We start from the raw sequence: 9,899 nt of genomic DNA, 5'->3' as shown, positions 1-9,899 counted from the left end.
AAAGAATTTATTCCTGTTTATTGCTACAATGTATACAATGTATATAGTAGACCATATGTATATATGTTTGTTTTACTTTGGCAATTTTACAAAATGTTATATTAGGAGAGGACTATCTAAGTTACAGAACTTGTGTCCGATCCTTTTGACTTTGTCAATAAAATATGTTCAATTCAATGTGTTTTTAATAATTTAAGAATTTAATAATGATAAAAAAGCACATTAATAAAAATAAATATTTTGTTATAATATATAATATATTGTATAATATTTAATCTTTGTTGTGTTTTTCACTTTGGGCAATACAGCCCATCAGTTTACAAAATGACAAATATGACATACACCATATAATACATTCGACTCTCAATGAGCCTAAACTGGGGGATGAAACCCTAGGTCAAGTGTTCCTCAGTCCCACAGTTCCACTCATCATTGTAGAATACAATTATAATGATTTTGAAATAAGCAGTACAGAATTATTCAAAGTTATAATACAATATACAACAATGCAGTTTTGATATACAGACAAAAAGATAGAGAAATTACATGTAAGTCAACCTGATAAATATTCGTTACGTAATTTTAGAGCATGTTGAATATATTTCCCTAGACCAACCAAAGTAGATATGCGGTTTGTACCTAATAATTGGATTAATTTAAATCTACTTGGCGATGTGTAATAATATTCATTTATATATTTCTTTCTTAGATTTAGATATCTAGGGCATTGGAGAATGAAATGAAATTTGTCTTCTATTTGATGACTATCGCAAACATCGCATATTTTATCATTTCTGCTCTTGCCTTGGTACCTTCCACATTCTAAGTTTAGATGGTGCGATGAAAGTCTAATGCGGGAAATTTGCTTTTAACTTTAAAAAGGTTTTGTTACGTAAGGTTGCATTTTACAGAAATCAGATTGGACAATGTGCTTATATAAAAAACATTTTGACGAATTATCCATAAATGCATTGCACTCTTGGAGGTGTATATCTAGTATTCTGTTTTTATATATATGCATGAAATTAGCAAAGTTTATTACTTGTTGATTCATCCAAAATTTTCCCAGACCCAACCTAAATAATTCAAGCTTTACGTCACACGCCTAATTTATATTTGTGCTTGTTCCCGGCCCATTCTCTGCATCATGTCGCAGATATTCGTATGAAGATTTTAAAATGCAGTTTTCTCTTTTTAATAGTTTAGACCAGAACTTCATGATTCTTAGTTTTCTTTGAATAATAAGTGGATATCGTCCCAATTCTCTATAAATCATATACGTACATGCATTGCGCTTAACACCAAGGGTAATTTTACAGAAGGATAAATGCAGTCTTTCTATTTCTGGAGATTTATGAAAACCCCAGATTTCAGTACCATACGATAAAATGCTGCCAACATATGTATCAAAGAGCTGACAGCGGGTTTCGGCGTTAAATTCAAATTTCTGAACATTACGTTTTAAACCAAATAAAGCTTTTTGACCTTGTTCAGCTATTTTTTTTGCGTAACATTAAATTTACCGTTGTAGTTTAAACATAAACCAAGGTAATTAAATGAATTGACAATTTCTAAAACTTCATTATTATAAGTCCATGAAAAATTAACGCACCCCCTTTTCTGAGTACTAAAATTTTGTTTTTGCGGTGTTAACGGTCAAATTTCACGATGATACATATCCCTGTAAAGCATCCAGAAAGTTCTGTACCTCTTCTGGTGAGTTAGCAAATATTACTGTGTCATCTGCGAACATTAAAACAAAAAAGATTTAATTCCCTTAATTCTAAGGATGGGCAGTTATCGTTTTTGAAATGATTATCCAAGTCATTAACGTACATATTGAATAATATCGGTGATGATACTTCCCCCTGCAGCAACCCGGTATTTACAGGGAATTCTTCGGATATCTCTCCTGCATTCTTGTCACAGGCGCGTACATCAACATAAAGCGATCGGATAATTCGAAAGAATTTTCCCAATTTGATCAATTTATACCAAAATTTTTCCCGGTTGATTGTATCAAATGCCTTTTTTATAGTCAATAAAACAGCAAAATAAACGTTGTTTATTATTCAACTTTTGTGATATTAAACTTTGAAACGCAAATATCGCGTCAGTAGTTGAACGCCCAGCCTGAAATTGTGCTTCAGTTATAATATTTGCTGAGATGTTCCATTTCATTATTCTTTCGTTAAGGATTGAAGTAAAAAGTTTTCCCAGACTGCTTGTGATGCTGATTTTCATTTTATTCATCTCTATAAGCCTTTGAAAGTCTGTAAAAAGTTTCCCTATTAAAGGGGTCATCAGTTTTGCTTATTAGCCTTTTTTATATATTGGAATAATACCATAAGTATAAAAATCATGAGAGTTTCTCTGAATGCCTGGATACCTAAGTTGATCAATTTGCAATTAGAAAATGCATTGCTGATATTCCAATTCGCTTTTTCTGCAAAAATTTTGGAGATTTGACAATTTTCCCTGTATAATATGATTAACTTTAATCTTTAACTTTAAAGAAATACTGTGGATAAATTTACATAACTTCGTGGACTCAGAGATACTTTTATGAGTATTTTTGATAACTTAACAGCTAATTTTATAAACCTGAGGATCGGACTACCTTAAAATAAGAAGAATTATGTCACTGAACTCGGAAAAGTATTCATTGATTAAATTATCATTTCCTGCGCTTTTGTTTGTTTTAAGTCTGCGTATGCAGGTTTCAACCTCTTTTGCAGTAATTTCAGTGTCCAAGAGCTCAAATACAGGGCTATCGATGTCCATATAATTTGCAATCGAAATGTACGTAGTCGCTGAATCATTAGCAAGGTTCCGAAAGTGTTCAAAAAATTCTGATAAGGTAACTTTTGAGTTTGATGCCTTTCGTTTGCTAAAATGTTTAAAGAATTCTTTAGGGTTATTTTTCTTCAGTTGTTGCACCATATCACCTTGTTGTTATAAATACATGTATATATATACAATACAGTTTAAAAGGTACTTTTAACTATGAAAAGTAAGGCCTTTTTAGTTCCACATCGGTGAAAAATTTAGTTTAAACTTAAATATCATGTAAATTACTCTTAATTCTGTATATTTATTTTTTTTAAGCTCAGATCAATACGCCATGTTTTTCTTTTTTTTTTCTATGTGAAGTATTTTATTTATTTATTCAATTTGACAAAAACACGTGTGGCATAAGTCATATTTATACAGTAAACAAATTTTAAGATGTAAAGAGAAACTAGTATTCAAAGTTATAAAAATAAATTCTAAACAAGAAAAAGAACTAATAAAGAGACGTCATAATATTTGTTATGATAATATAATTCCTTAATGTTTGCATCTAACACTGTCCCATGTGCACAAAAAAATCTCAACAGATAATTATATATAAATGAAAAAAATATATATATTAAAAAATTTTCTATGCAAGAAGGACTGAACTGTTTATTCTATTCAATCATTAAGATATGATTGAAAAAACAAGAAATCTGTGAGTAACCTTGTGACCTAGATTCAGACCTAATGTGATACTTCTTAGACCAAATTAAATACCCTATTGAGCTATCCAGCAGGCTATTGAAAATTTAACCGCCATTTCGTATTCCGCTGTAAATAATTCGGCCAATATCCCGTGCCGTGTCCGTGCCTCGACCACTTTTAGGCACGGCTTTCCATAAATGCTTTACATAGGAGTATGGAATGCTAAACAGGGGCGTAGCCAGGGTACTTTTGATGTGGACGCCCGTGCAGTCTTTTTGGGCGGCCTTAAGGCCCCTAATGGGTCCAGGGCGAGGCTGTCGTGGGGGGGCATACGCTAGTGAATTTTCGACAATACCGATTTGCATATTCAACTGTCTTGATTGCATTTTCATTACACTTAATAGAGTCTCTCAGTTTGTTAAACAGTCGTATTCGAGCTATGTCCTGTTTTGGTACAAATTGTGGACAAGCACTCAAAAATGAGAGATGATCTATCCAAAATCGTTGTATGATGAACAACTAAAACAAATTTCAGGCTTTTGAAGAGACAAAATACATATGGTAAAATAAGCGCTTAGAATGTACTTAGAAAAAAATTGCAATATTCAATAGTAAACCAAATTCCGAGAAAATTTAATAATATTAGATATGTGTACTATTGTATTTTCCCCTCAACTGATAATTTTAATTTTATTTTATTTTTTATCGTTATTCAAAATGGTGTCGATTATTTTTTTTTTTTTTAAATTATTGATATCGTGATTACTTAAATTAGCAGAAATAATTCGCCAAGGGAGTAGGAATCGTCTGTTGGGTGGGGGCAATGTGCTATTCAATATAATGCATAATTGATCATTGTAGCATTTATAAAGACAGATTAGTAAAAAAATCCCTGTGGAATACCTCGCAAACAATCGCTGAACCCCTTAATATATTTTTGAGACACATTTTTAACGATATTTTTAATTAAGCGGACTCTTCTCGTTAAATTTTTATTGAAAATCGTCACATTTTTAAGCAGATAAAATATTCTAAACTTTCCTTATTTGACAATCTACTATTTGAAGTTCAATATCTGGCAAAACATCGTGATTTCGGAATTAAATTGTTCGAATCCTTCGATTGTCACTACTGTAAACAATGGGTGCAAAACTCAGTTTTATGTATGACGTTATCAGGACGTTACTTGGTGAGGGACAAGCAAAACTGACCCCTATTCCCCATTTTAAAAAGTGAGTTATCTCCCCTCAAAATCGGAACTCTTCTACACTAGCATAACTTCCGCGGACTACACGTTACAATCCAACAAAATAGTGGTCAACTTACACGCTGCATTAAAATTTTTAAAAGAAGGAAACGGTTTGCAATTTTGTTTTATAGATAATAAGCAATTTTATAAAGGGTCTGTTGCCCCCCCCCCTTTCTAGAAAGCTATACGAATTAGCCAGGCACGTAGCATCGTCTTTAAGTGTGTGTGTGTGGGGGGGGGGGGGTGGTCCGCCAAAGAGATATGTTTTTTCTTACCTGGAAAAGTTGACAAGCAAAGAAAAACCTTGCCCAATGTCGAAAAGCTACTTATTTCAGTACCAGTTCCTTGGCATACAATACTACATTTCCCCTGTATAACTTTACCGTAGTATAAACTGTGTGTGTGTTGGGGGTGGGGGTGGGGGTGGGGTGTTTGGCAACCTGTCTTTCAATGAACATTTTCAATAGAAAAAGTAAAACATGAATAACACTTGAGAAAAGAATGTTTTCCGTTAATTAACAAGAAATACGCTAGGAAATTATTGTATCAATTTCGTGTTTCTGCTGTCAATTCTCTGATCTAAAACAAAATGTGTATTTTACTCGGGAATATGCATTTACACATGCTTAGATCCTGCATTAAAACTTTGATTAAATGCAGCTCAGACTTTATACGACATATGTAACACGAATTCCGGTCGATGCTATTTTAATTAACTAGTCTTTCTTCGTTACATGAGCACATGAGATTAAATTATTCATTTAGAATTCCATTCAAAGTTTTAATACAATACATGCAGTGAATCAATTATTTTACAAATAAAAAATTCTGGAAACACGGTTAATTCAAATGAAATAGGCCTTTAATTGTCACCAAATGTGTTCTTGTAAGTTAAAGTTCTATTTCATGACATACAATCGAGCAAAAATTAACGCAGTTTGTTGGTATCGGTCGCGGAAGACGAACTACTGCTGTATATGCAGCAATATCAGGGGTAAAACTGTAGAAGGACATGTCATCAGTCTCCAAAAAATTCCTAGAGATGCTGAGAAGAAAATATGGCTGCAGCAGGCTAGATTAATTCGTAAAAACTAAAAATTTTATATTTGTTCTGCACATTTTGTAAATAATGATGATCCGTCTGCAGAACATCCACTACCGAAAATTAGCTTTTTTTTTTAAATAAGCGTATTCGAATATGCATCAGCATTTTATCAGTAATTTGTTTCTTTTCTTTTCTTTTTCTTTTTTTTTGTAGGGGGGGGGGGGCTCACACAGCGCCTTATTTTACTACTATACAGATTAATACAAATCCAGAAAAAGACTATGAGTGGGCAATTAAAAAAAAAAAATACGAATCAGTTAAGATTTCTTTTTATTCACAAACACAATAACATTTTTCCATATGACAGAGGCATTACACCATGAACATGTTTACATCAAGAACGTCCGCGGAAGTGACTGTATTTATAGCGCATGCGTATTAAACACAGTAAAAGAGTTCCCTTCAGGGGAAATAACTCACCTTTTGAAAATGGGGAATAAAGAAATAAAATGGAGGCTTGTTATATAGACTTCTGTATATCAATGGAAAGATAAAATTGTGAATTTTATAAATATTCAACTATAATACATGTATCAATTACTAATAGGTGGAATTTGACACATGAAACATGGGGGATATTGGGATATTTATGCATCCATTTTCAGTACACCTATGCATTTTTAGCCCCCTGCTCAACAAAAACAGAAAAAAAACCTGACAAAATAAGTTATGTGCATTTCACAGAACAAGTCCTAAGGTTTCCTTTTATGGTGCTTTCAGGGTACATTTTCCACCTCTATAAAGAGCTACATTACCTCCTACTTGACTCATGCAATTCTGCACATGTGAAAACCACAAGTTTTGGGAGTTATCTCCCCCTATTAAAAAGTCTCACAAATTTTTTTTTTTCTAAAAATAAATGCACATTTTTTTCTTTTAATATTAAGATAAGACTCTACTTTATGCGAATAAAAACAAAAAAAGATGCAGTTTTCATGTAGACTCCTATAAATAGCCACTCTCTACCATCGGCTCATACATTCACAGTGTCTGAGAGAGGAACGAACGACAACTCTGCATGGGAGATTGATAAATAGCAGGAAAATCCCTACCCAGCATGCTTCTCTCTGGGAAAAATGTCATTTCCCCCAAGAATTTAGACTTTTCTCGACTCCCCCGCAAAAGAGCGGTAGTAAGTTAGATAACTGCGTGGTACTCATTGGTAGTCGCGATATGTATAACGTATTATTTATTATTATTATATTTTTTTTTGCCAAATGATGTGCATGTTTTAAGAGAATACAAGCATACATTGAAATTGCGTCTCTTCTTTTTTCAAAATTGATGTGGACGTTTGTGCGTACAAACGTACGCCTAGCTACGCGCCTGCTAAAGCACGGGTTTCAGGAGACGGAATCCGTGCCTCAGCCGTCTCTAAGCCGCCCGGACTGTACGCTATTGGAAAGAGACAAAATGATGATCCTGTCAGTTTTTTTTTTCATTCTCAACGGGAATGTTATAATATTAGGTATACAATACAAATTTGGTCCCAGAGTGATAAGAAGGACAATTTAATGCACTGCTATATACAGACTGAGAGTTATCTTGTCATGATAGTAACCCCACTATTGTAACAGTTGTATATACTAATATTGTATAACTTATTTCTGCTTGTCCTACATCACGCCCAGTAAAAACTGTATTGCACAATCAATCTACAAAAAAAGAACACGGAGTGTAAGTTTCCTTTAACTTTCAAAAAATTGACACTGAAAGTTTTGTTTACATATTACATATAACTCATTCTTCAATACTGGTGAATTTTTAAGATATATTTCTTTTCTCCTTTATTTTCCAATAAATAATGTTTAAGCAGATTGATTGATATTGATATGATTTGATACTTGTGTAAGGATATAGTATAAATAGTTTTATGAATGTGAGTTGAGGAATACAAATATATTGGTCATTGTTGTATTGCATTTAGGGGATTTCAATCACAGAAAATGTGACATAATTTTCGAATAGGCATAAAGATATTGTTTCATTAAAAAATAAAATCATTTGTGATGATATCTGTGTACATTGTCTTAGCATATAAATGAAATAATATATTTATTTTGTCAAACATGCTAAAATTATCCTAATTATTTTTTTCTGAACTTAAAAATATATGGTTTATGTTCGTAACGCATTGTGTCCATATGCATTGAAGTTTTTGACACCTCTCTACAAACACTAAATAATTTGTCAAGTTCAATTTCTGTGTTTAATTAATGAGTATGTGTGATATATTATTTTTAACAATATGCTTCATGAACATAACTCAGTTCTTTTTTTTAATTTTAAAATGAACTTTGATTGTAAAACGTTTGGTGTCTTGACCGTTACGAACATAATAGCTTTCAGAATGATTGCTAAAATAACAGCCAATGAATCATAAGTTTGGCTCAGGAAGTCCGTAGCAGTGGTATAATTATAAATTGAAAACGAAAGTAGAAAGGTGGCGCAGCTGTCTGCTAGAAAACATGGCGATGCTCTTTGTGTCCATGTGGAAAAAAGAAGTTACGTACATAATAGATTCGGTGAGTATATTCATATTGTATCAATTTGAGTGAATGTTTAACACATAAATACAGTCATTGTATCTTTATACTATGTAGCTATTAATCAGAAACTAAAATATGTTGCTTATGACCATACAAAATGCATAAATCTGTCCGAGTCGAGTACTTTCGGTTTAACATTTGACTTTTGATTCGCGTCTTTTGTTACGAACATAAGTGTTTTTACATTATTTGTATAATCTATTAATGATAAAGTTACATTTTACTATATTTTATTTTTATATTTGTTAGTTTTGTTCTGTTCTTGTCAAAGGATGAATACTTATTGAATATTTTTTTTTAATATTGCCATATCGTTACCGCAATTACGTTCGTAAAGGAGACACGAAAACTTGAAGTAGTGACATAATTTGTGCTTTAATTGCCTTGTTTCTGGTTTTTTCAAGGATATATAATAAATATAATTAAACAGCATATGTATTGATTACATCACGGTGTATTATGTTTTATATATTTTTTTCTTTCAGATTTACAAGAAATGACTGAATTATGTTAGTAACAATGACACAAAGATCCACAAGACTCAAAATAGAAGACCTAGGATATTTAGCAATCCATCTGACAATTTACTTGTCTGCATTAATTCTCTTTGAAAGCTAGTCTATTATTAAGCTTTGAAATGAAATATTAAAAGTATTAAAGACAAGTGTTCGATTGTCTTGTTATTTTTTTTGTTCCTTTTTAAAGCCTGATTCGGAGTTAGGTGTCCATGTTACTTACATAATTTCTCCTTTTTTGAAACTAGAAATAAAAATTGTGACTTTTTAAATAAATTCCATTTAATATAAAATTAAACATGATTTCATCATACCTTTTTGATTACATCATTTTCATATTATAACAACTTGTTAAATGTTAATCTCTAGTAATATGTTACTTGTTTAGTGCTTATGTAAGTAACGGTGTCCATTGGTTATAATGGATATATTTTCTGATTATAAGGGAATAAGGCAGAAATAAGTCATGCAATAAAACATGCAAACTAGTGTTTATATACTTCAAAAAGGATTCACCAGAAAAGAATAGCTTATTGATTTAAAAAACAGTCACTGTGGACACCAAGTTACGTACATAAAATTTCAGACATGCTTGTACATTTGGACACCTATCTCTTCTTTAAGACTTCAGATTATCTTCCCATCATTTTTTTTTCAGAAACAGGAAGGGTACCGACTCAATTAATATACATAAATTATGAAATTGATTATTTTTAAAAAATAGCCCTTTGGTCACACATTTGAATTCAGTTCTGAAGAATGAGTTATATACAGTAGCTCTTCGAAAAAAAAACAAGAGGCTCATGGGCCACATCACTCACTTGAACATTGTAGAAAACAAAATATTGGTTAAATCAAGAAAAGTTTAAATCCAAAAGTAGTCTCATGACCTTTTGTGGACCATTGTGGCCCCGCCCTACCCCCGGGGTCATGATTTGAACAAAGTTGAATCTACACTACCTGAGGATGCTTCCATATAAACATGATCAATTCTGGCT

At 32.1% G+C, this 9,899-nt stretch overlaps 1 long non-coding RNA gene across 1 annotated transcript; it reads left to right on the top strand.

Annotated features, from left to right (window-relative positions):
- Positions 1–8,193: 8,193 nt before the first annotated feature.
- LOC134256697 (uncharacterized) lies at positions 8,194–9,053 on the top strand. Its single transcript, XR_009989770.1, has 2 exons — positions 8,194–8,362; positions 8,872–9,053. It is a non-coding gene; the product is annotated as an uncharacterized LOC134256697 (long non-coding RNA).
- Positions 9,054–9,899: the final 846 nt, after the last annotated feature.

This window comes from Saccostrea cucullata, unplaced genomic scaffold (genome assembly GCF_032062105.1).
Source record: "Saccostrea cucullata isolate Sc308-1 unplaced genomic scaffold, CSIRO_AGI_Scuc_v1 ctg15304, whole genome shotgun sequence".
In the NCBI taxonomy this organism is placed as follows: Eukaryota; Metazoa; Mollusca; class Bivalvia; order Ostreida; family Ostreidae; genus Saccostrea; species Saccostrea cuccullata.
This window is presented reverse-complemented; position numbering and strand designations above follow the sequence as displayed.